We start from the raw sequence: 25407 nt of genomic DNA, 5'->3' as shown, positions 1-25407 counted from the left end.
ACCTTGGGGTGCGACAGGGATGTCCTCTGGCTCCCACATTATTTAACATCTATTTTGACCACGTAGTTCGTGAAGCCTTCAATAGCTGTACCGGGGGAATCTCCATATGGTACAGATATAATGGGAGGCTGATCGATGCCCGGGTGCGGTCAAGGGATGGCTCCCTATTGCTCAACCATGTTATGTATGCCGATGATTTGGTAATAGCTGCCCATTCACAGGAGGAGTTGGAGACGCTGCTGCTGAGACTGGAGCGCGCAACTAAGAGATGGGGCCTTACCATCAGCCCCACCAAAACTAAGCACCTGCCTGGGTATTTTGTACCATCGGACACTCCACCCCCACAACTCCCAATCGGTGATGGGGCAGTTGTGGAGAGAGTGGAGAGTTTCCCATACCTGGGCAGTGTGCTTATGACTGGCTCCAGTTTAACAGCAGAGGTCTCACTCCGAATCAGTCGAGCGGCAATATCTTTTCATCGGTTGCGTAACGCTGTGTGGAAGCTACCTGGTCTGTCGCTCCGCACTAAGCTTCAGGTCTTCTTGGCCACGGTCATTCCCTCACTTCTCTACGCTTGCGAAAAGTGGACCCCCCTAATGGAACATCTTCGCCGGTTAGAAACATTTAGGCTGGCCTGCCTAAAATCCATCCTGGGTTTAACCAGACTGGATTGTGTGAGGAGCTCACAAATCCTTGAAAGATCTGGGCAAGGTCCCATCAGTAATCTCCTCCGGCGGGCAAGGCTGCGATGGCTGGGTCATGTAGCCCGCATGCCCAACCACCGCATGCCAAAACAGCTTTTGTTCGGCCGGATTGAGGGGGCTAAGCGGGCGCGGCACGGGCTAGAGAAGAGATGGAGTGATGTGGTACAGGAGGACGTGGAGCTGAGTGGACTTGCCAATGATTGGTACCAGCGGTGTCAAGATCGGCCTCTGTGGAGGAGGCTCGTGAAGGATGCTACTGGGCAGTTGGAGGTAGTCGCCCTCCAACAACAACGGAGGGCGGAGGAGCGACGCTCAGAACAACGAGCGGAGCGCCGGGTGGCTAAAGCACAGCAGGTTGGCACAGTAGGGGGCACAGGTGGTGCATCAGCCAGTCATCTCAGTCAGTCGACCTGTGGCACCTGGGTCTGCCCCGTGACCTCCTGCCAGCGGGCGTTCGACACTTCACGTGGCCTCAGGGTGCACATAGCCTGGCACAAGCGTCGTGGTGACGTCACCGCCACTTAGTGGCGAATGGCGGTTGTTGTTGTTGTTGTGTCTGTGTGTGTGTGTCTGTGTGTGTGTCTGTGTGTCTGTGCACGTGGAGCGGAGAGTGAGGACAGAGCCGCAGCACGAGCGCTCGTCGAGAGATAAGAGGCCCTCCATAAATGACGTCACGCGATTATGGGCGATTTTTGACCCCACCCCCCTCGTCACACGGCGTCACAAAAAGTCAGATCCCCCCGTCAAATAATACGTCACAAAGCTCTGCCTCCCCCTCCCCAAAATATATATTAAAAATGCTTCAAATCGCTTTAAACTATTGTAATTGAAGTGCATATTTAATATGCCGCTGCACTCTGATGTTGTAGGGGAAAACATTAATCAAAAAGTCTATTTAATTAAGGAGAACGTGTTGTCTATATTTATTTAAAATTGCGCATTTTGATGTGACGTCACATTTCTCAACACCCCCCCCCTCATCACACATCGTTATAAATATCTGACCCCCCTCCCCCCCCTAGGTGCGTGACGTCATTTATGGATGGCCCCTAATCGCTCGCAGGTGTGAACCGCGCTCGTAACGCTGCGCGCTGAGTTAGCGTCGAGTGGCGGTGTGCACACGACGAGTGAACGCAGAGCCGCGGCTGTGTGTGTGTCTGTCTGTGTGTCTGTCTGTGTGTGTCTGTCTGTGTGTGTCTGTCTGTGTGTGTGTGTGGGGAGCGGTGGTGCAGTGGTTAGCGCGCTGCGCTACGAACCCGGCCGCCCAAGTTCGATTCCCGCTCACGGCCAACACCAAGTGACGATTATCTGAACCGGTCCTGGGCCTCCCCTAGGTTGACTCAGCCTCAAATGAGTACCTGGTGCGATGTGTAAACATCGCCACTGGGGAGACGAAGGCGGCTGGGCGTGGTGCTGGCCACCCACCACCTCGTGCGCCGTTCTGGCCTTCATAGGTGCTCGCTAACAGCACTTGCCCCAAGGGTCTGTCACAGGCTACACGGGGGATCTTTGTGCGCGTGTTAAAGAGGCGTGGGCAGCTAGCGCTACCGCGCTGTCCGCTTTGGCTGCGGTGTGCGCGGGTTGAGTGGTGGGCTAACTCCGTGCGGCGGTGAGCTAGCAATTATAGCGGTGTCCGTCAGAGAGGGCGGCGAGCTCGGGGTCGGGTGGGGGGGGGGGGGGACGCCGGCCCCCCACAGAAAAGTGAAATGGAATTGAACCAGCTGGACTGTCGGTGTTTAACAATGCATTTTGAGTCACACGTGCAGTGGGTAATCGAGTCGGTGTGGATCGGGCTTTCCGATGTGTTGTCGAGTTACATATACCGCGCGTTGTTTCGGCATGGTCTGGGAGCGACAGAGGCTTGGCAGGACTTCTATGCACGAATGTTGAACCTCTTTGGCACCATACGTAGCCGGCTGTGCTAATCGGAGCGTGACGTTTCGGATATGATGATGAACATCACTTGCCGTGGAGGGGAAACGTCGGACGTACTGCTCTATTATCCCAAAAACGCATCGCAGAGCGATAGTCATACATTCTTAAAAACCTCACCCTTCTGTGACTGTCTCCCCAAAGTGCTAGTTTGATTGGAATGTGATATTCAGACACTGAATCGGGTAGTCATCTACAGGGAGTTTTCAAAATGTTGGACCCAATTTCAAAGCAGTATATTTCACGATGGCAACATTTTACAATTACACAAATTGTAACAAACGGTTTAATGAGTTCATCTTCTTGGTTCTTTCGGTAAAGTCACCACGTAGAATGGAAATAAAATAATAAAAATAAAACAATAAAATAAAATTCTCACGACGTTTCGGCCACAACACAAGTAGCCTTCTTCAGGTGAAGGAACAGAGTTCTGAACAGAGTTCTGAACAGAGTTCTGTTCCTTCACCTGAAGAAGGCTACTTGTGTTGTGGCCGAAACGTCGTGAGAATTTTATTTGATTGTTTTATTTTTATTATTTTATTTCCATTCTACGTGGTGACTTTACCGAAAGAACCAAGAAGATGAATCCCTGCAGTCACGAAAGCTTTAAATCGAGGTTTAATAAGTTATCAAGTTTTTACGAACCATTTTATAAATGCTCTATGTGCCCTCCACCTGCTGTACGGACAACATCGAGACGATAGTTGAATTCGTCCTAAACGCCTCTGAAAGTGTCTTCTTCCACTGAAGTAACCACTGCCGTGATTCTGTTTTAGAGGTCATCCAGATTAGTCGCTAATGGTGGCACAAAAACACCACGGGTCTTTGACGTATCCCCACAAGAAAAAGTCGCAGGGTGTGGTAATGTCTGGGGATCTTGGGGGCCAAGAGTGTAGCGCCAAGTCTAGGGGTCCCGTGGGACCTATCCAACGTTGAGGCAGTGTTGTCTTGCGAATGACTGAGGCTAGGGGCTGTTTGTGCGCTGGGAGAGGCATCTAGCGGAAATCATTTGAAACTCAATTCCCCGCCCTTTCAAGTGGTAAGTGTTGCATTCATGGGCGGTTCGTGGTTGCAGAGATTTCGCGATTTCAAATCAGGTCCATCTTTTTCAAACACCCTGTATAACGGACTCCATTTAGGGAAGGCTCTGGAATATTCAGACTAGTTAACTTGTCACTACTCTCCATGGCCAAGAGTTGAACCTAGGTTCCCAGGAGCACGTTACACTAACCCCACTGCACCTCCCACACACTCACAACAAATGACACATTTCCTGAAAAGGAATTACCACCTTTATCTCCATTGTTTAGGTCAGTGTCAGCTTCGACTGAGAGCTCACTGTAAGCCGCTGGCTTTGATTTCCGGGCATGAATAGAGCAGCATTTTGTGTCTGCACCGTTGTAAATTTAAAACGTGTTTTTATATTCATGGAAACAAGTCTACTACGCTCATAAAGGTCACGGAAGAACCGCACAGTCAAATGTGTTCAATGAAAATAAAAGCAAAGGAATATTGTTTTATTGTTGAATAAATATATATTTCAAATATATATCGGGCATAAAGTGAGTGGCTGGTAATCAGAAAATTGCCAGTTCAAGTTTGTTTTGGGCAAACTCAGCCTATCATCCCTTTGGGGTCGATAAAACGAGTACCACCTTGTGGGAAAGTCAACAGTGGTTGTCTTATGAATAGATTCGTCGCGTTCATAAGAATTTTGAGTTTCCCACTCCTGGCTTCGGGTTGCGAACAGGAGATGAACACTGCCCCGATGCTCAAGCAGGAAGTAACTTTTTGACTAGACTTTTGAATTTAATGGTCACTTAGTCGGTACTTAAACAGAATATTAAATTTAGTGATGGGCTATCCGATTACTTAAGTAACAGATTACTCTTCAGATTGTCAATTTGATTGCTCGACAGATTTGGTAACGCCGAAATATCCGAAATATATACTTTTTCTCACATATGTTCCCACACGTGCGCTAGCAGGAGTGGTGATGGGCGTGGCTTGGTGATGTAATCCACATCATCAGCCGTGGCTTGGAGGGGGTTTCCTGCCTTCGTGAGGCGGGACATTGGGGTGGCTGCCATTTTGTCAAGGGGCCCCTATTAATCGACTTCAGAAAGTATTCAATATAATTTGTTGTGTGAATTATCTACTTAATTGGGTAATTATCCCAGCTCTAATTTAAAATACGTATGTTTTCCATCGGTATTATATGGTTCTTTCGGTAAAGTCACGTAGATAGAAAAAAAAAATAGCAATAAAATAAAAAATAAAGTGAATAAAAAATCATAAAGAATATCACGACGTTTCGATCGCAACACAAGCGGTCGTTCCTGATGATGACTGTTTGTGTTGCGATCGAAACGTGATATTTGTATTCTTTTATTGTTATTATTTTGTCTATCTACGTGACTTTACGGAAAGAACCATAGAATATGAATTTCTGCAGTCACGAACGTTTTAAGTCGAACTTTTTCATCGGTATTTTGAATAACAAGAAGCTAAATTATTATTATATGTTGAATCCATAATTTGATTATATCTATTGTAAGCATTCTAAGAATGCAATGCTTATATGAGGGATTATTAAGATGAAATAATAGAACAATCTGTCAAGGGTGAAGTTTGTGACGCACACAAATCGAAGCAGACATTGCATCATGCATACATCCAAAACGGAGAATCCATTTTTAGTTGACTGGAATTTCAAATTGAGAATAGGCTCAAGCTCAAGGTTACCTTGTGCCACAGAAGCAGACATAACAGCAATAACAGTGAAGGTATCATGCACTCATGATCTTGTTTAGCCACATTTTAAAGCCCCAAAACTATCCTCTGGTGACCTCAATGGAGAATTAGCCACTTATAGCCGAACAGTAAAAAATTATTATTTAATGAACTGGGGTCCTATATTGACTTAAGTACACTCAATATGATGTTACAGAACTACTTTTGAAGTCCCTTATACCCGTGGCACACCTTCTATATGCCCTGCCTAGAGTATTAATGGCATGTCAATAAAACTTAACATTGTAATTCCCAGACCTAGAAGATGCATGTATGTTGAACTTCTTTAGCTCCGTACATAGCCAACCGTGCTCATCGGAGGTGCGGGAAGGGGGGCAATCCGGGCGATAAACTAAATATACCATGACTATTTTCGTGTGTGCAGTCATTGCTAACTGTGCTAACGACCATCAACTTGCTCCAATGCAGAAACCTGTTTAGGGGCCATCCATCTAGTAGGTAAGCAGAAATCTGTCAAAACTTGACCCCTCCCCCCCTCCCTGTACGCACGCGGTCTTTTTACACCCCTCCGCCAACCTGCGTACATACGCCTGACGCCCCCTGCCCCCCCCCCGAATCCTATAGAACGGCCGATATTTAATCCACGCCGAAACGATCATGGATGAATAATATTAATGTGTTTAAGCAAACAGATAGTCCACCGCCGGACTATCTAGCTCATTTGAAGGCCAATGTAGACAAATTATTATAGAGGCTTCACCCCCCCGCTTCCCGTTTCCTATGCGTACGCACATTGTCAGGAGACTCTTCATACACAAGTATACGCATTTGGGTTAACCTCCCCTTCCCCCTCCATGCGTACGTACTAAATGGATGGCCCCTTAACCTTAAACTAAAGGCAACCGCCCACCATGGTTTGATCCTTTGATTACAAAGCTCATGAAAACTAGGGACAAGGCTTGGGCATGTGCTCAGAAAAGTAATTTGGTCAATGACTGGCTAGAATACAGGATTTTAAGGAATAGATGCGTCAAAAAAATACGGCATGCAAAAAATGCCTACTTTTCCTCCACTCTCCTGGAATCATATGGAAATGCCAGGATTTTTTGGAAAACAATCAAATGTATCGAAAAGGCATCCAAAACAGACAATCTGCCCGTTGAGCTTAACCGAAATGGGGAATATTTTTCAGATCCCAAAAAAATAGTTGCCAATTTTAACCTTCATTTTTCTGAAGCTGGTAATCTTTTTGATAATGTATTGTGAGTCACCCCTGCTCATGCAAATTCCTACACCCCTGTCCAAACATTAAACAAATTTAGTTTCCAGCCAATCCACAAACGTAATGTTCTGAAACAACTGTCCTACCTCAAAGGGTCCTCCTCTACAGGAGCAGATAGTATTCCTGTCTTTGCTCTACAAACTATTGGTCACCTAATATACAAACCTATAGCCCATATTTTCAACCTGTCCATCAAATAAGCATCAGCTCCTCTAGAATGGAAACATTCCTATGTCCGTCCACTTCACAAAGGGGGCCCTAAAGATGATCCAAATAACTACCGACCTATCGCAATTTTATCCCCATTGATTAAATTTTTGAAAAATTATTGACCTACCAAATTAGCAGTTTCCTGTCCACCAACAATCTACTACATCTAAAACAATCTGGGTTCCGAAAAAAATACAGCACCACATCTGCTGCATTAGACTCTCTGAATCACATTTACAGTAGCCTTGATAATAACCAGTACTGTGCCTGTCTTTTTCTAGACCTGTCCAAAGCTTTTGCTACAGTAGACCACAACACCCTGCTTAGTAAACTAAGTTGCCTCGGTTTTTCCGAAAACGCAGTAAAATGGTTACAAAATTACCTATTTTCTCGCACCCAAACTGTATTCACAGATGGTTGGAGGTCAAACAGAGTTAACATAACAAAAGGGGTTCCACAGGGTTCCATCCTCGACCCCCTTTTGTTCTCTCTGTATGTCAATGACTTGGTCACTGACCTGGATCATTCCAGGGTAAAATCTTTTTGCAGATGACACGATACTGATTACTGCTGGCCGCTCTCCGGATGACGTGATTGCTAAGCTACAGGGTGATTTCAACAAACTACAACATCAGCTAGTTGCTCTTAAACTAGTCTTGAATACCTCCAAAACCAAGGTGCTATGCTTCTCACCAGGACTAAAGCAGGAAGTTATTTTCCCCCAATTACATTCCTTAAATAATTATCAAATAGAGCAAGTCAAGATCTATAAGTATCTTGGGGTCATCCTGGATTCAAAACTGAATTTTGAAGATCACATTGATTATATTGGTAAAAAGACAAAAACATTTTTTTTTCTGTATCGACACAAGCACTGCTTCCCCCCAATGTTCCGTTTGGAATTGATAAAAGCTACCATACTGCCTCTACTTGACTACTGTGCCATAGTGTATAAATCAGCCCCAAGTACTGTACTGAAGAAGCTTGATTCCATCTATCACTCGGCCTTAAGATTTGGTTTGAACTGCCCATATAGGACTCACGACTGTGATCTCTACATTGGGTCAAACTTAACATCTCTTAATGTTCGACGGCTTGTGCACCAGATCTTATTTATTTACGATGTACTTACAAAAAAATCCGCAGACTAACTGCTGGATCTCCTCTCTGTTTCAAAGAACAAATTTGACCTCAGGTGTTCGCTCATTTACCAGCTTCACATTCCCTATTGCCGTACAAAAACTGGAGGAAGGGTCTTTGCTATTAATGCCCCCAGGGTCTGGAATGCTATTGCCAATAAACTGCAACTTGAATCGCTACCAATGAGATCTTATCTCAAAACTGCTCTAGAGGAGTTGTACACCCCTAGCTGCCACTGCTATTCATTGGCGTAAAATAAAATAAAATGTTTTCGCTCCGGATGACGCAGCAAAGTATTATCTGTATTTTGATTTAGCGTGCTGATCTTAAAGGTGCATTGAAAAAAATGATACTCCGACTGATGCTTCTGTTGTTGTGGAGTAACTCATGCAGTGAGCTATGGCTCTAGGATTTGGTGTTACATGTTATTTATGTAGTTTATTGTAAAAATCCGGTCACAGTCCCTATGATCACTGTTACGTTGCAATTATGGCTTTATTTTTTGGTGATTTCGAAAACGTTTTTTGGTTTGGACATGTTTGTTTTGTTGTAGTACGAAGTTAGACTGATGGCCTTAATCTAAGTTTTCTTGTAGTTGTTGTTGTTGTTTGACTTGCATCCCACTGGGATTTTTAGCACATAGCGTTGGTGTACGGTGCTTTTTTCAGGAATATTTTTGCTGTTTTTTTTCATGGATTTTCTGTTTGCGCAGTCACACATAGTCACTTTAAGATGTTTTCTTGTTCATGTTTTTGTTTTTTTGTTTGTTGTGGTTGCACCCGATTCAAGAGCCGAATGGCTCACAGGGCTATGCCAAAATATAGAAACTGAAACTGTTCCGAGGTTTGCCGAGTGACCCAGGATTGAGGAGTGCCTTCTCCTATGCCCCCCTCCCCCCCGGCCAAATGGGATTTCAGGAAAAACCAAGAGCTGAGTTTTTATATATTTTTTTGAGAGGGGCCGCAGCTATGAGAAAAGGAGAAGGGCTATAACATTCGGAAGATGTCTGTATTTATTTTACAGAAGAAAAAAACCCCTCAATAGCCATCCTTCTTTGCAGGAAGATCGTCATCTCTGTATGAAGAACGGCCTTTTTTCTGAAATGTCACATCTTATATATGTTTCCTCTTTCGAGCAGTGTTTTTTGATGAATGTGTTGTTTTTTTTTATTTGTGCACGTGTACCACTGCTAATGCTGTATGACAAAAACAATAAGCATTTGATAGTATTTTTCGGCATACTGCGAACAATTTGTTTCCGAACTACAGTATTTACCTCCTTATGAGACACTATTTTAATTCTGAACATTCTGCGCAATACATCGCAGCAGCAGCAAGTAAGCCTTCATGTTAAAGCAGAAATGCACGTGGATCTATGAATCAATGCAAATGGCCTCACTAATGGCAAATACTGTTACGTGTCAGCAAACAGAATCGCTATATATGCAGCATATATATTTTTTAAACGGCATTTATTAACTAGAGCTTAATTGCCTATACATTTAATATCGGGGACGAACATACACGTTGACATTAATGTGCCAGTAAATTTTGGTACACGGATCATAACCGTATTCATGACAGGATACATCATTGTCGGGAATTCAATGGCAAACTGAGGAGTATTAATTTTAGGCTGCCACTGCATTCCCTGTAATTTTGCCTGTCGAACACAATGTGTACGTCCAGTACTTATGACTCCTGCGATTTTAGCATAACCAAGAGTGGTAATTTTATTTTAAATGGCTGTCATATTTTTTTTTTAAATAAGTGAGGCATACTAGCAATTGCAGTCAAAACACTTTCACAATATAACGTCGATTTGAGAGGTGAGATCAAAATCAATCTTCTTCATCCTCTTGCACATTTTCCACGTACCTTTTTCGGAAAACAAATGAGTGCTACGAGCATTATGCACTTGAAGTGTCGTCATCATGCGAATAACACTAGGCTTCACATTTGTTAGGAAACGAAAATGCGTATCTTCATAAGCGTTTTACACGATTAAATACATTCAGAAATGAATAACTGTATACACATGGCCTCACATACACTATTATCAGTTATTTATACAGTACAACATCGTATACCAGACTCACTGGAGGACTGAGGCATAAGCAGATATGGTAAAATGTAGGATATGTGAACATCTAAAGCAAATTACAGTTACGCAACCATCTCCAAATAGGTTAACGGAAGAAAATAAAATGCTAACGTCTTTCAAGGTTGAGAAAATGCTTCGCTGTAGTTAATAAATAAACCAACGTATTCGAGATAAACAAAAAGTAAACACACAGTCGTTTGTAAACATCTAAAGAAAATTTGCGTTACATTGTGCATGCGAGGCTACTGTGGATGGGCAACTAATTGGCCATGGGGAATATCTGACGGTCGATTATGCAACATTCTGTTCATATTAAAAACGATGTTTATCGAAAATAACATTTCCAGATTATTCCATGTTAATTATGCAAAACAGACACTTTCATCGCGGACTTTCAACACGCGTGTAGTTGTTGCTTCCCATGGTAACAGTGCTCGTATAATTTACGGGATAGTCCAGTAAAGATTAAACACACATGGACAAAAATAAAGATAAAATAGCAAGTTTCCAAACATCATCGCAATATGCATAGCCTAGTAATGCATTTTAAGACTGTTTAAGTAACATTAATGCAGTGTGTGCATGCATACATGGTTTTTTTCGTTCCCAAATCTCTACATTAGCTTTGGTCCAAAGTGGAGGCCAGGGATTTATATTTGTGCCCAAATGAATACTGTACATCAAACACGTTATTTTGATGGATTTCATAGAAATGTTAATCCTTCTGATAGTCGGATGAAAATGACAAGAATTCCTCTGTCAGGTGGCTTCAAAAAGTGCACGAAGAAATAGGATAGCGTTAGTGGCAGTGTGAGCGTCTGCTGATTCATTTGTGCGGTCCATTGCTAAATGTGCAGAGGAAAACAGTCTTCGTTTATTTACCATGTACATTATGGTACAATTAACGAAGTTAATTTGTAGTGAAAAATTAAGTGCTGTAATATACAAGGGGGGGGGGGGGGGAACCTCTTTGCAGGTGTAAAGTCGTTACAGTTGCGTGAAGATTTATTTCAGCCAGAACGGTCTGGAAAGCAGTATCGGGATTTGTTTGCATTCACGAAAACCACACCGACAACAGTGTGAGCCCATGCATCTACTTTTCATAAGCCTGTTGATCTGATTATGGGAAAATAGGGTACATTAATGTAGAATTAATAAGAATTTGAATATCTTGTACTCGAGTGGTAGTGCCTTGCACCGATAAGCCCAAATCCAAGTCGGGCTAGCAGCGTTTCAGAAAATATTGGAAGATAAATTAAAGTGCTGGGGTTGCCTGTGTGCATTCAGCGTCCATGTGAATACTAAACTGCTTCCGAAGATAATATCAACCAGTATACACGTGGCAGTGGGCCGTCCATAAATGACGTCACGCGATTTTGGACGATTTTTGGCTACTTCCCCCCCCCTCGTCACACGACGTCACAAAAAGTCAGACCCCCCCTCAAATATGACGTCACAAAGCTCTGCAACCCCCCCAAAAAATAAAACATGCTTCAAATCGCTTTAAACTATTGTCATTGCAGTGCGTATTTAATGTGGCGCTGCACTCTGATGTTGTAGGAGAAAACATTTATTAAAAAGTCTATTTAAGTAGAACGTGTTGAAGTCACATTTCTAAACCCCCCCCACTCGTCACACATCGTCACAAATGTCTGACCCCACCCCCCTAGGTGCGTGACGTCATTTATGGACGGCCCCCAAGACTATTTACGATTGCATTTAAAGAAGACATTGCACGAGTAGCAGAAAGAAAAAAGTGGTGCGACACCCCCATTGTGTACGGCATCAATACCCTTCGGGAGCTTTGTGTTATTTGTTTTTATGGCTTCTGCTTCTGACATACGTTATGCAGGCTTTACGGCAGGGGTTGGGAACTTTTTTTCTGCCAAGGGCCATTTTGATATGTATGATATCATTCGCGGGCCATACAAAATTATCAACTTAAAAATTCGCCTGTTATATTTGGTCAAACATTTAATAAACTCACCCCTTAATGCGATGGCTGGAACTGCCTCTCTTTGGCGAGGCGTGTGATGATGTTAGCTCGTATTGACGATGTCGCTACTCGCAACTGCTTTTCCAGGTTTTGCTCCTTCTAGATTTATTGAATTTCGAGTCCCGCCTGCGGTTGCCTTGGCAGGGCCAGAGACCAAAATGATTCCGCGGTGCCTCATACGACCCGCGGGCCGGACGTTCCCCACCCCTGCTTTAAGGTAATGGCACAGGAGTGCCTATGACAGCCGAGTGAAGAATACAGATGAAAAAAGACGCTTTTTTTAACAGCTAACTATTCGGTATCGGTACGTGCAGTGGATTACTTTCCTTTTAATAAAAGGTCATGCGAATGTAATCTGCTCTTTGAATGATTTCCATGGCTGGATGGCTTCGCAGAGCTGCCTCGGAATGCTTTTGACAGGCAGCTGCTATAACGTAATATTGTGGACATGCTATTAATGACGCCGCCGTAGCGTAATGATTAGCGCGCCAGATGTATAATTCAAGGATGTATGATTCAGAGGTCACCCGTTCGATCTCCCGGCGCGGCAGCTGAAACAATTGGGAAAACATATTCTTTGGGTCTTTCGGTAAAGTCACGGGGATAGGTTCAAAGAAAATAACAAAAACTAACAACAACAAAAAACTACGACGTTTCGATCGCAACGCATCCTCCCGATGACGACCGCTTGCGTTGCGATCGAAACGTCGTAGTTTTCGTTCGTTATTTTCTGTGAACCTATCAACGTGACTTTACCGCCGAAAGACCCCCTCTGTCCACAGGCAGGATGCGTTTAGTCGGCGGTCGGCAGATTGGGTGTGGTGGGGTTAAGTGCGAATGCTCTCACCTCTTACGAGATGTCTTGCGAGGTGTGCATGAGCAGGCCAACAATGCCTTCGAGAGGGGCTCTCCAGAGCTCCTTCTCGTGGAGGCCCTTCCACCAACAGTGGTGTGAGCGAGCATTTGCAAGGCATCAGATTTACCTAACCTCTTTTTTTATGAATGATGTCATGGCGCACACAGCTCCGATGAGTAAGATTGACTCCGTACGGTGCGAAGTAGTTTCAACATACATACACTGTGTGTAGTACTGTGACAAGTCAGTGGTTATTTGAATAATTTGGCGGGACCCCGGGGTCCCGCAAAAATCAGGTCAATAATAATTATTATTTTTCAGTCCGCCCACTCGTGACCCCGACAGCAACGCGCCCGCCCAGACTCGCGCCAACAACAAGCGCCAGCAGCAGCAGCAGGCGGCAATCAACACGATGGGCCCAACCCCACCGGCCAAACGCGAGCCCCGGGGGGCGTCCGCCGCAGTCGCCCTCCGGTCAGCCGTCGTCGATCCTCAGCTTCTTTGCCAAGGCGAGCCCCGCCGCCCCCCAGGCGGTGAATTTAACGTGTTCATGTAATTTTTCAACTTTTTAAGAAACTTAGTGCCCCGAGTAGCTCTCGACGAGGCCAATCGATTGACCACTAGTTTTGTTGTCGGTAAGGTAACAAGACTAGTGTCGCTACGCGGGTTTTCCCACCCCGAGGGCAGTGATGGGACCCTGGGGTCTCGCCAATTGCTTCATTTGCCCAACTTAGCATGGAGGAATACTCAACTCCTGTAACCCTGAGTCAGTGATTAAACGCCAACTATATCATGGTGGGGGTGCATCTACACATCGGATAACTGCTGTTTACTTTCCTCACAAAGTGGTACTTATCTTAACAAACCCTGAAGGATGAATGGCTCAGTCAACACGAACTTGGATTTTAATTCACACCTCAGACTCTACTGCTGTGTTGTACCCAGCCGTAAAAAAACACGATAATTCTGCGGTAAATATACATTTGTAATTAAAGTTAAATATGAGAATATAATGTCACCTCATTATTTACTCTCTATGAGGATAATTATGTTGGATTACTGACATAATTGCATATCCTGGGAATAAAAAAAATCAAATTATTTCCAAAAGTTTTTCAACCTATAATAAATGAAAGAACATGCCAAGTAGATAATTTATCTAAATGACATTTTAATTGCTGAATTTAAATATTCCTCACTACTGCTTTTTAACATTTTGCTGCATAATAGGAATTGAAGTTATAGAAGCGTGCTCAATTAACAAGTCAATATCACACCATTTAGATGCAAGGCTTAGTGTAATAAAGCTGGAGACTAGTAAAAAGTACAAGTTTACAATATGTTTTATTTATTTATGTTGTAATGGCACGTGAGTTTTAGCACCATGTATGAGCATTACTCTTCTGCATGCTAATTTTTATTCCACGTGAATGAAATATATATTTTTTATTTCTTTTCAGATTTTGTCTTACGCGAATTTAGATCTCCCTTCCAACGATGTCGGTTTTGGCCAGTGCACTGTATAACGCTGACAACACGCAGCACAACTCAGAAACACAAGCGAATGCTATACAGTTTCATTGAACTCTCAAAGAAATAAAATAAACCGCTCACGTCTCATTTTATTTCCTAAAACCACCATCTTCAAAGTTTCAAATCTCAGCACAAGAGTAAGAATATTGGAACTTTTTAGGCTATGATTGCAGAGGTCGGATTGATATTCAATGCTTCAACCAAAGGGCCCAAGATCAAAGCTCAAAACTTTCATCGCATTTCGGTATTGACATAGAAGATGAGCAACATCCTCTCTGGTAAGAGGATTGAATGGCAATACAAAAAAAGGAGAAATGGAAAACAGGTCTCACGGAAGGCATTCTTGTTAGAAGCCAAAAAACCGAGATACAGCGATTATTCTTTCACGTGGAAACTTGAAAAGCATTAAAGGTCATCATCGACTCTATGGCTTCTGGGCACCCCGAATGAATCAATGCTGTTCCTCCAGGAAGGTTTTTTTTTTGTTTAGAGGGCAGTGGTTCACTATATCCCATGTAGGGTTGCCACGATATTATTTCATACAATGCGATCATTATTTTAATGACATGACAATTATCGTAATAGCAGTTTACTGTGCATTTTCCGCCTTTATTGCCTAACGTTATCGCGTATTTTTGTGTTTTGCGAGGTGTTCGCGTCGCTCGGATGCCATTCGCCGTTAACCGTATCACGCATGGCTTGGTGAAGCCCCATATGGTTTGTCTGTAGAGACCATGACCAGGTTCTTATTTTCGTCCCTGACGCTTTCCAACAGTCTCTGCCACTTGTCTTGCGGTGACAGTTCCAAAGCTGTGGCCACGAACCGGAAGGGATTCCCGGATTTAAGGTGGCTTCCCCAAGCCAACACCACCTCCCACGGTCCTGCGAGGCAACAAACCTGCACATGAACCGATGTTTTCGCCTCCATCTCCTCGTTGGACGCCCTCTCAGATACGTTCCATTTCCCGGCAGTCATATTCTCCAAGTACTGCTGCGTCTCTTGAGAGGGATGATATGTATAAGGACGGGATGGGGGAGGGAGGGGGGGGGTAGCATGTTAGTGTTGACTTCAGCATTCCTGTAGCTACTATGAATGAGATACCGAGCCGCTGAATTAATTATATCGCATCAAGGAAGCTCGAACCGCATGGAGCGATGCGTCGGACGCCTTGCTGAACGACGCGTGGCCCAACCCGAAGACACACCGCCGAGGTCACGGAAGATGCGGCGATGGGGCGGATGAAGATGACCCCCAGTGGTGGTGGTGCTGGCCCACAGGGGGGGGGGGAGGAGGGGGCACCTCTGTTGATGTATAAACTCTACACGTAACAGATGTGCAATATGAGATGGAGGTTTAGCAACGCGAGAGAAGAGAGATACGGGTGACAGGGATGTAGTGAAATGAGAGATATCTTGATAAGAGACAGAGGTGGAGTTAGATGAGATTCGAGAGAGACAGATAATATGAATTCGATGAATTTGCTTTAGTCACTTAAATTCGATTTTTATAAGGATTTTAATTCGAACTGATGTGTGATTCACCGATATTTAATTCATGAATTCGGGGCCCTTTGAGCCTCTTGGGGCCCGAAGTGTTTGCTGATTCTTAGCGCCTCCATTGATCGTCACCTCAGTCTTCTAGTAGTATTTTCGGGGGACTCAATATGAGGCTACCAATCAGCATGTACTAAGGAGGCTACTACATGTGCCCACCACCACCACATGTAATATTTTATATATCTGTAGCCAATGCTCTTCCTGTGCAATTTGCGAAAAGTATTTAAACACATTTCTGAAAACACAAATAATGGGTTTCCCAATGTCAGTGTTGAAGTTCGACTCACTTAAGAGTCATTAATTCTTGACCTGTTTAAAGGAATGGTGATATTCGGTTCACTCCTATTGCAACAGCCCAATTGCTCTCTGACTTTCGCTACATCTATATGTGCTCGTCAGCTTACACTTGTAACCGTTGATACACTTACAACGATGATTTGAAGACAAACGTGACCACAAGTGTGTGTTGTAGCGTGTGCTTTCAATACAGTATTACATGATGACAACTATTTAGATATTACGGTGGTCTTATACTGGAAATGGTTAACTTCCACATATATATAAAAGACAACGACAAAGATCCCCCCTATAGCTTTAACAGACTGTTGGGGCAAATGCTGTTGGCGAGCACCTATGCAGCCTGGCATGGCACACGAGGGGATTGGTGGCCAACACTGTGCCCGGTAACCTTTGTCTCCCTAGTGGCGATGTCTACGCACCTAACCAGGTACTCATTTGAGACTGCATACCGGGTCAGGGCAGCCAACGTCGAAGACCACGATGCCGGCAGCACCACAAGTTCCACTCCCGATGGCAGCAGCCCCGACTGTGAGTCAGAGTTCGCCTTTTATCCTCCCCGGCCACGCACCGCTCTGGATCCCCCAGAAGGCTCCGGGCTTCGCCCATGGGTCCCATCGGTAGAACGGGCTGCTACCCCCAATGCTATTGTCTACCAGTGCCCAGCGCTACGCTCTCCAATGACTCATTCTACGTCACCACAAAGCAATACTTTTTGTTACGTATTACACGGCCGTCAATAAGTGACTGCCTGCGTTCCAGAAGTTCCACACGTAGAACAATCTCTATATTTCGTGACACAACACAACAGTGAGTACAGTGTTGCACTTTAGAGCACTATCAGAGAATCATTATAATCGAGCAAGCATCAGTTTGTCTGTCACTCTGTTTATCTGCCCGAATGATTTTGTTTTTAAAGCCCATTTACTATGAGCTCATAATATTTGCAAAACATTGACATTCAATTAAATATTGATCTTACGTATTTTGAAATGTGAGCAAAAATGTTGATTAAAAATGTGGGAAACATCACATCCGGTTTACGACGGTTCGATATGCGACACACATTTAAGACCTGTATATCAGGGCACCATGGATTAATTTACTACACGGAAACTTAATTTAATGTTCATTTAAAATAATGTTATAATATAAAAATAGGAAAATAAAATAATAATATTCATAATATTGTAATAATATATCATATAAAATAATTATAACGTAATGTTTAATTAAAATTTGGGAAACATTACACCTGGTTTACAACGGTACGATTTGCGACACACATGACGTGTATATAAAGGCGCCATGGATCAAAATTACGACACAGAAACTTAATTTCACGACGTATCTTCCCACATGACTGAAAACATTTGAAAAGCGATGTCAGTGAGTTTTATTTTCAAAAGGTCAAGTCACTTAAGCAAAGGAAGGAAGAAGCCGAGGCAAGAAAAAAATTATTTTAAACATTTATATAAAAGTGCTTTGTGTCAATTTCGGTAGAAATGTCATGTTCATTACTGTACTGCACACTTAACACTATTGGACTATCAATGTATATCACTAGGGGACTGTTTCCTAACATTATAATATTAAGAATGGTCAATATTTTTTGCAATAAAATAAAAAATATATATTCCTTCTTGTTTGTTTATTAATTTCTTACTGAGAGTATTTAAGATGTTGCTCATTCTAACTCGAAGGCCCTCCAAGTCCTCCGCAGGACCGAGGAGATGACCTTCGGAAAGGAAAAAAAAACATCGATTCCATAAATGTGCCCCAACTTAGCCACATCATGATTATTTTAATATGTTTATGATTAGACTGTCTACCACGTAGATAAATATCAGTAACATAATAGCTGTAATTTCAGTAATTTAAATATCAGTAATTAGGAGCCCTCAGTCGTCTTCATTAATAAATAATCAGGCTTTGAAAACATATTTCCGAAACACTCAAATGAGAAATGCTTTAAATTGCTCTCATGTAGTGCACAGATTCCAGCATTGGTAATCCCAATTAATATTTGTTTTAAATGAAAACAGTTTTCAAAATGCGTATGCTATGCCGGTTGCTCATATGCAATTATTAAAATGTATCGCCACTAATCGCTGCTTCTGACTTTAAATAACCCCTGCCAAATTCAGCTGAACGGGACATTAATTGCAATACTATGCTCAGATTTTAAGGTTCAAGACTGATTACCTAAACATTACACAGTTATTAGTGAAATATTTAGATTGTTTTCCTCAGGTAGGCCTACGATTAATAAACAACATCTTCAAAGCATTTGACTTGCACTTTTGCATAACAACAATATGGAAAACATTACAATACGTAAGAGTGGGAGAGCATACGTTTTATTACAAAGCCTTTGAAATTGACTCATGTTGAATATGACAGTGCAAGATGCATTTGCATGACACTACTCACCAACTAAATAATTAGAGCATTATTTATTAAAAGTTTTACATTCTAATTGATACAAACAGTAAGCGCAAAATGCGGCGAATTATTCATGTTCATTTACACTTTCAGAATGTTTTGCTGCATTGGTATGACCTGTTTGCACTTTAAGCCTGCAGTGTATTCCCATAACCTAGTCAACATCATCAAAGCACCCAGATTGTCAAATTCATTAACTTTATTTTAATGCAAAACAGCGCTGCTTTAAATTCTACCACATACGGAGGACATGCCATTAATGGGATTCTGGGCACATGCTCCTTGGACCCCTCATCACAAACACAGCGTAGCTTGCCAATCGCTGCATGCGTCCAATCAAGTTAGAGGATGCCAGGCAGTAGTCTTCATATGTGGGCTAACCCGACCAATGAGCCCATGTGTATACATCTCATTCATTAGTCAAACCACTGCTTGATGACGGCCTAAGCTGCCACCACCGTTAATGAAAACCTGCGATGTAAATACCCATCTGACACCGGCACTTGAACCCCATTTAATCACTTCATCTCCACAGTGGACGTTCTCGACGATGAGTTCCCATTCCACTTGGTGCGGGTTCGGTTTGTGCGATCTTGCGAATGTGCGGCCAACCCATTTCGACCCAAAACTCCACGTGCAGCCAAGTGGTCGGGTGGGAGAGAGCGGTGTTTGTGTCTCTCTAGGTCGACTCAGCCTCAAATGAGTACGGAGTGCGGTGTGTAAACATCGCCACCGGGGAGACAAAGGCGGTCGGTCGTGGTGCTGGCCACCCACCCCCTCGTGTGCCGTGCCGGCCTTCGTAGGAGCTCGCTAACAGCACTTGCCCCCAACAGTCTGTCGAGGCTATACGGGGGGGGGGGGGGTCTTTGTCTTTTTTTGCGAGCGCTACTCGGCAGGTAGCTGTCTCGTTGCGGTTTCGCTTTGTGCGGCTCACCACCTTTTCTCACGAAACGCGTCTGCAACTGCAAAACTCCCAAGCGGTGTCGGCAACAAACAGCGCGCTTTAAGCGTGTAAAAAGCTGAGAGGGCTGATTTTATTGCATTTTTCTTGACTCGGCCAAAGGATGACCCAAAAAGGGAGGGATTTCCAACAGTGCGAGAGAGAGAAAAAAATTAAGCGGCTTCGGGAAGGGCGTCACGGCCTGAAACGTGGCGGCTCAACACTGTGGATCGGACGGCTTAGGAAGTCGGGTCGACCGAGTCCTTCGGTGCGGGTGGAGGAATCAATGGGCGAGAGTCGTGCGGGCAGTGGCCCATTGCAACCAGTGACGGAAGAGCAACAAATTTAGTGAGGGCGGCTCATTGCTGATGAGCCGAGTGACTGCTGTGAAGCAGTGAGCGCCGTACCGGAGCAAGATGCACAACAGAGTAAGCACAACGGCGCACGGGTGCAGCCTCGCGCAGTGCACACAAACTGACCCCGTGCTTGCGTGACCCGTGAATTAATCTCTGCAAGCTACCGCCCCACCCCCGGCCATGTCGGCTATGGCCCTGAATGCACATTTTTGTTGAATCGGGGGGCCGCCTTGAAACGTCTCGAGTCAATTCATTTAAACCATTTGTTACAAGCCACGATGAAGACTCATTAGCAAGACGGTGCATGCGACTAAACGCACGGTCAGAATGTCCGTACGTCTTTTACTCATTTCGCCTCGTGCTTATTATGGTTTGCATATCCCCCAGCTCAATATTCAATGGGCACACACCACAGCTTTCTGTGAATATAAACTTTTGCCCCTGGTGCAGATCCATTTAATTCCTGTGCCAGCCTTTGCACATCTTAGTTTAATGAAGATGAAAATTACGCTCTCGTTACACTTGTATCCACCCTTGCCTTACGTAACAGTGAAGCAAACATGGACACACACCACTAAAACCTATTCCGTAACATCTAACCGCTTATAATTTACACATCAAACGGTATTTAAATGTTTTGAGTTTGTTTAAGAATACCTTTGATCGGCAATTGACATTATTTAATTGGTTGAAATATCACAAGCTGTGAAAACATTTAAGCACTTCAAAAAGAGTTACCATTAAAGCAGCATCTGTGCACTCAGACATTTAAATACCACGAGAAATATGCGTGAAGGTGAAATTATTAAGGAAAAACTGCCCTGTGCATATCAAAACTATCAAGATTTTTTTTAACCAATTAATGACATATACATAATATGGGCAAGCTTTTAAATCCCCGTGCCTCTGCCCCACCCAGCCGGATACAAATGAGTATGCCACAAGTTGTCGATCAGCAGGTAGAGTTGCGGTGGGGTACAATGACAGAATACCCTTTAGAGCAGCCCTCGAAAGCTCTATCTATGGGAAACCCTTCTTCAAACAGTGGCCCGAGTGAGCCAAGTTATGTCAGCGTCTCAACTTTACCTGTTCCCGTGTAACAGAGTTCATATTGGTACAAATGTAATGGGTTCAACTGAGTCGCAGACAGAGACTTGGAGGCAACACATTTATTTAACTCCAACACACGGGGCAACTTCCCCTTAAACAGAATAACAACCTATGGTGGTGACCACCAGGCCAACTACACTAGTTACTACACTAGTTACTACATTAGTTACCACGTGACTAGTGTAGTTAGCCAGGTGGTGACCACCAGGCTAACTACACTAGTAACTACACTAGTTACAACGTAACTGCTACTACGGACCGAGACCACAGCTTGAGTCCAGGTCCACTCGTTGAACAGAGAACGTAGACGAAGGGTTTCTTCCAGGATGAACAACAACCCCGGTCCCTCTCGGGACCCTGCTTATATTCTCTGCGGCGTGGCTGGCTCCGCCCTTGGCCACGACCACCTTCCAGAATCCTCGGGAAGGATCTGGGTCCCAACCACGTGACCACCCCTAACCCCAACTTGGGGCCCCTTTGTGGACTTAACTGGCCACGTGTCCTCCCGGGTCAACCAGAGTGCCATGGCCTCGAGTAACCTCATTCTTCGCCCGGCACTCACACACTTTGTCCTGTAGGGGCTGGCACTGCACGCCAAGCGTGGTGCCATCTGGCGCTATCAACCAGCGCTCACCGGGCCCCTCTAGGGCCGATACTACACCCACACCGCTGTGGTGTCCGCGATGTCGCTGCACCGCACGCCGTGCCTGTCTAGGGCCGGCACTGCACGTTGACATCCCGCGATGGCACTATACAAATGTTGCATTTGAAATATGTGGCTTAATCGGTGCACATTTTGTGCTTCTCACAATGGAGATATCACACTTTACCTATTTTGGAAATGTAATGGTGACTTACCTTCACGCGACTCAACATATGGGTCTATTTGGCAATGTAAACAAAATAACAAGAATAATACACTATCAACATACCACCACAATGAAAGAGTACTGCTGTTCTTCTTTGGTTCTTTCGGTAAAGTCACGTAGAATGATAATAAAATAATAAATTGATAAAATAAAATAACACAATAATATTCTCACGACGTTTCGGCCACAACACAAGCGGCCTTCATCAGGTGAAGGGGGCGAGACTGTCTGGTAGGACAGCGCTGGAGTGAAAGAGCCACGTTCAGATACGGCCTTTAAGCTGTGTGAGAGGAACAAAGCGCCTTGACAATGGAATTAGCATTAAATTTAGCATTGAAATGGCTGAATGATTAGCTTGTGACTGGTCACAGAAATAGCTATGTTAAAAGTTAAAGCATACACACCCGCAGAGGCACCCATTGTTAAAGGAATTAGCATAGAATTTAGCATTGAAATAGCTAAGTTAAGGCATACACATCCGCAGAGGCACCCCTTGACAATGGAATTAGCATAGAATTTAGCATTGAGATAGCTGAGTGATTAGCTTGTACCTGCTGCAGAAATAGAGCTTGTACCTGCTGCAGAAATAGCTACGTTAAAGTCAGAGCATACACATTCACCGAGGCCCTTAGTACAAATCAAACAGGAGAATTTAGCATTGAAATAACTAGGCGAATCCAGCATTGAAACAACTGAGTGATTAGCTAGTGACTGGTCACAGAAATGACTACACATCTGAGCTATTCACAATACTATATAGTGAACCAATAAAAACTAAAATATAAATTACCTTCATGTTATCAATAAACTCTATATTCTCCAATCAGCTAAGCTACCAACAATAAGTCGTTATATATCACAATGCTATATGGCGAAAAAATGGGTGGATTCTTACCCTCAAATTTCAGCACCACGGATAGCTACGGGCCCCGTTCAGACGGACGAGTTCGTCCATGGTCGGAACAGAGGAGGGGGAGAGAGACAGCTGCGAGGCCCTAGTATGCTCCATGTTGTAAAACTATACCATTAACCGTGGTGTGAGAGGTATTAAGAGGCAATGCTGGCGAAAGAGCTGCGGTCTGAAGGTCATCGTAAAAATACAATTAATTAAGAACAGAAATTATTTAAAACATCTTTCCAGTGGTTACTAAGCCTGAATCCATCTTCTCGGTTGAAATTGTCTCTGTGCTTGTATATGTGAATGGCCTCATGAACGAATCTCTCATGGTAGCCGGTTGGTTTGCAAAGAACCTCCGTCTTGGAGAAGTCAATGTCATGTGAGCCCACTGAATTATAACAGTGATCTGCCACGGCAGAGGAGTTCGTCCTACCGTGTTTCAAGTCTGCTTTGTGTTCGCGGATGCGGTCCGAGATATGTCTTTTGGTTTCTCCAATGTAGCTACTACCACAGAGATACTTTAGTTTGTAAACGCCCGGGTACTGTATGTCTGGAACAGCATCTTTTACAGATGGAACTAAATCACGGATTTTATGTACTGTGTTGAATCGGACCTGGATCTTGTGTTACATAAAATCCGTGATTTAGTTCCATCTGTAAAAGATGCTGTTCCAGACATACAGTACCCGGGCATTTACAAACTAAAGTGCCTCTGTGGTAGTAGCTACATTGGAGAAACCAAAAGACATATCTCGGACCGCATCCGCGAACACAAAGCAGACTTGAAACACGGTAGGACGAACTCCTCTGCCGTGGCAGATCACTGTTATAATTCAGTGGGCTCACATGACATTGACTTCTCCAAGACGGAGGTTCTTTGCAAACCAACCGACTACCATGAGAGATTCGTTCATGAGGCCATTCACATATACAAGCACAGAGACAATTTCAACCGAGAAGATGGATTCAGGCTTAGTAACCACTGGAAAAATGTTTTAAATAATTTCTGTTCTTAATTAATTGTATTTTTACGATGACCTTCAGACCGCAGCTCTTTCGCCAGCATTGCCTCTTAATACCTCTCACACCACGGTTAATGGTATAGTTTTACAACATGGAGCATACTAGGGCCTCGCAGCTGTCTCTCTCCCCTTCCTCTGTTCCGACCATGGACGAACTCGTCCGTCTGAACGGGGCCCGTAGCTATCCGTGGTGCTGAAATTTGAGGGTAAGAATCCACCCATTTTTTCGCCATATAGCATTGTGATATATAACGACTTATTGTTGGTAGCTTAGCTGATTGGAGAATATAGAGTTTATTGATAACATGAAGGTAATTTATATTTTAGTTTTTATTGGTTCACTATATAGTACTGTGAATAGCTCAGATGTGTAGTCATTTCTGTGACCAGTCACTAGCTAATCACTCAGTTGTTTCAATGCTGGATTCGCCTAGTTATTTCAATGCTAAATTCTCCTGTTTGATTTGTACTAAGGGCCTCGGTGAATGTGTATGCTCTGACTTTAACGTAGCTATTTCTGCAGCAGGTACAAGCTCTATTTCTGCAGCAGGTACAAGCTAATCACTCAGCTATCTCAATGCTAAATTCTATGCTAATTCCATTGTCAAGGGGTGCCTCTGCGGATGTGTATGCCTTAACTTAGCTATTTCAATGCTAAATTCTATGCTAATTCCTTTAACAATGGGTGCCTCTGCGGGTGTGTATGCTTCAACTTTTAACATAGCTATTTCTGTGACCAGTCATAAGCTAATCATTCAGCCATTTCAATGCTAAATTATATGCTAATTCCTTTGTCAAGGCGCTTTGTTCCTCTCACACAGCTTAAAGGCCGTATCTGAACGTGGCTCTTTCACTCCAGCGCTGTCCTACCAGACAGTCTCGCCCCCTTCACCTGAGGAAGGCCGCTTGTGTTGTGGCCGAAACGTCGTGAGAATATTATTGTGTTATTTTATTTTATCAATTTATTATTTTATTATCATTCTACGTGACTTTACCGAAAGAACCAAAGAAGATGAATCATTGCAGTCACGAAAGCTTTAAATCGAAAAGTACTGCTGTTTATACGGAGGGGTCATGTTTGTGCACGGCACCATTAATAATGAAGGAGCAATTAGACGTTTCAGATGGATACGTCCGATATAGTGTGTAGCAAAAGCAGCAGTCACATTCCAACGTATGGAAAGAGAGGTAAATATAAAGGTGCAGCCATGGAATTGCTTGCGTTCGGCACTGCTGATGGAAGGGCCTCGGCTCGAGAGAGGTCGATAGAATGGAACTTTCTACAAACAAACTGAGGGCACCCCAATGGGCTCCCCCCTATCTCCGGTTATAGCTAACATTTTCATGGAGAAATTGGTTAACCAATGCATACTTCACTTGGAATGGAACTTTCTACAAACAAA

General features: G+C 43.7%; 1 long non-coding RNA gene across 1 annotated transcript in view; it reads right to left on the bottom strand.

Moving 5' to 3' along the window:
• Nucleotides 1-25407, bottom strand: part of LOC142924629 (uncharacterized) — an 81674-nt gene that overhangs the window by 10787 nt on the left and 45480 nt on the right. Inside the window, exon 2 of the long non-coding RNA XR_012941741.1 lies at nt 15409-15509. This is a non-coding gene — a long non-coding RNA (uncharacterized LOC142924629). The remainder of the gene's footprint in view (nt 1-15408; nt 15510-25407) is intronic.

The sequence above is a fragment of the Petromyzon marinus genome, chromosome 15 (assembly GCF_048934315.1).
Source record: "Petromyzon marinus isolate PM22_M1 ecotype Great Lakes invasive population chromosome 15, UKy_Petmar_22M1.pri1.0, whole genome shotgun sequence".
Classification (NCBI taxonomy): domain Eukaryota; kingdom Metazoa; phylum Chordata; class Hyperoartia; order Petromyzontiformes; family Petromyzontidae; genus Petromyzon; species Petromyzon marinus.
The sequence above is the reverse complement of the archived record's forward strand: the minus strand, read 5'-3'. Positions and strand labels throughout refer to the sequence as shown.